Source organism: Vicugna pacos, chromosome 18 (assembly GCF_048564905.1).
Source record: "Vicugna pacos chromosome 18, VicPac4, whole genome shotgun sequence".
NCBI classification, from domain to species: Eukaryota; Metazoa; Chordata; class Mammalia; order Artiodactyla; family Camelidae; genus Vicugna; species Vicugna pacos.
Window position 1 is genome coordinate 28,120,213 of NC_133004.1, and position 2,092 is coordinate 28,122,304.

A 2,092-nucleotide genomic window follows, 5' to 3' on the forward strand; every position below is an offset into this window, starting at 1 on the left:
GCTTGTCACATTGGGTTGCTGAAGTGCTTACCACGCCAAGCAGTGGAAAACATCCTAAGAGCCCCTCTTTTACAGGAATTGGTCACTGACCTGAGTCAGCTGCCCTAGCACTCTTCCCTAAAGAGCCAGATGGGCGACATAGGTCCTTATAAGGGGGACAAAGTGAAACAACTCAATCTAGTCTCTGGTGAACATTCACTAACTCTCCATCCATATGTCATGAATGTTAGCTGAGTTTGGGACAAATTATCATCTGTTGTTTATCTCTCGTATATATAGTAGTGTGTATCTGCTAATCTCAAGTACCTAATTTATCCCTCCCCTACCCCCTTTCCCCTTTGTAACCATAAGTTTGTTTTCTATATCTAGGTGTCTGCTTCTGTTTTGTAAATAAGTTTATTTGTATCATTTTTTCAGATTCCACATATAAGAGATATCATACTTGTCTTCCTCTGACTTGCTTCACTTAGTATGATAATCTCCAGGTCCATCCATGTTGCTGCAAACGACATTATTTCATTCTTTTTTATGGCTGAGTAGTATTCTTGTGTGTGTGTGTGTGTGTGTGTGTGTGTGTGTGTGTACACACATAGCTTCTTTATCCACTCATCTGCATTTTAACAAGTACCCCCTACATCAATCTGATGCATGTTTGGCCTTGAGGGGAAATATAAGCTAGGCCTTCCAAGGGATTCTCAAATTAAGGTTTGCAGTTTTAACATTTAAGAAGTCATTTTTATTCTTAGGAACTTTTCCTGGCATTAGTACAAAAGACCACCAGGTAACAGCACATCTTTCTTCCGTCAGGTCACCATTCAAACAAGACTTATGCTAAAGCCATAGTAAACAGATGAGTAACACATTTTTCCTTCCATTATTTCCCAAATTTACCAGTGTCAGGACCTCCTTGTCAAAGTAGCTTTAAAAATAATTTCAAAGAAGACAGATCAGCGATCAGCCTAACTTGCTTGCACATTTTAAAACTGTATTGATATCATGACGTCTAACTGGTATCACAAGAACTGGAGCATGGATATCTAGGCCAGCTCCAAAATATTCATTTTAAATAACATGTTAATCTTGAGTTCCCTTCCTTGCTTGTCTTTGTAATCTTTGTTCTCACTTGGGTTCTCCCCTTCATATCTGACATCAGCCAGTGAGGTGCGTATCAAGCTTACTTAGACCCCACGTACAACCAAGAGAAAAATGAAAGCAGAGCTTTTAGGACAAAAGGGACGCATGTACATCTGTTTAATAGGTAATGCAGAGATCCAGGAGAAAATGGGAGAACAAATTCCTGAGCATAGTGTCTGGCACAGAAAACTTCTTAGTTAATACTCTCTTTTAAGAGTGCACTGAGTCCCGCCCCCTCAAACGTCACATGACTCAACATGCAGGCTTCAGCTCAGAAGTCTCTCACACACCACTACCAGTCAAAACATTTTAACTTTTCTAAGACGAAAATTACCGTTTTTATTCTCTCCGTAATCCCGTCTAGACTATACGTTCCATAGAAGCAGAGACCTCAGCCGTGCGGATTTCGTAGGTTTCGGTCTCACCTGTGTGTGTCCCCGGCCTGGTCTGGGAGTGAGAGGGGCGAACTCACAGGACAAGGCCTCCGCTCTCGTCGAGCTAATGATCCAAGCTAGAGGCCACTACGGCCGGCTTCAAAGCCCACGTCTCTGCAGAAGGGTAGATAGCGAGAAGTCTCCCAAAGCGACCAGCTTGCAGACAGCGAGTTGTCCTGGAGCTCAGGAGAGGACTGGAGCCGGGAGCCTGCGGGCGGAAGCCGGGGGGAAGGGGCTCTCTCATTGGACAACCCAAGTCGGGAGAATCCAAAGTGGCGGGGGTGGGGGTGTGGGTGTGGGGGAGATTGTGATGGGCTGTCGTAGACTTAGTCAGAAGAGGATTGCAGAGGGGATATCAGAGCAGGAAAGGAATCCCAAAGTGGTGACTGAAATTCTCTTCTGAATATTTACTTACGCAATTATGCGTCTCACTGTCCTGCGTCTTGGGGGAATTGGACCGCTCCGACCTCCTCCAGGGAGCCGTAGAGCGAGGAGCAGTAGAGCGCGGTAGGCCGTATAGAGAG

The 2,092-nt window shown here is 44.8% G+C and overlaps 1 long non-coding RNA gene across 2 annotated transcripts in view; it reads right to left on the minus strand.

Moving 5' to 3' along the window:
• LOC107033293 (uncharacterized) overlaps positions 1-1,776 on the minus strand; it is a 108,082-nt gene extending 106,306 nt beyond the window's left edge. The window contains exon 1 of one of the 2 annotated variants that reach the window (XR_012061166.1): positions 1,469-1,776. This is a non-coding gene — a long non-coding RNA (uncharacterized lncRNA). The remainder of the gene's footprint in view (positions 1-1,468) is intronic. The other variant, XR_004193971.2, reaches the window with a different exon arrangement.
• Positions 1,777-2,092: the final 316 nt, after the last annotated feature.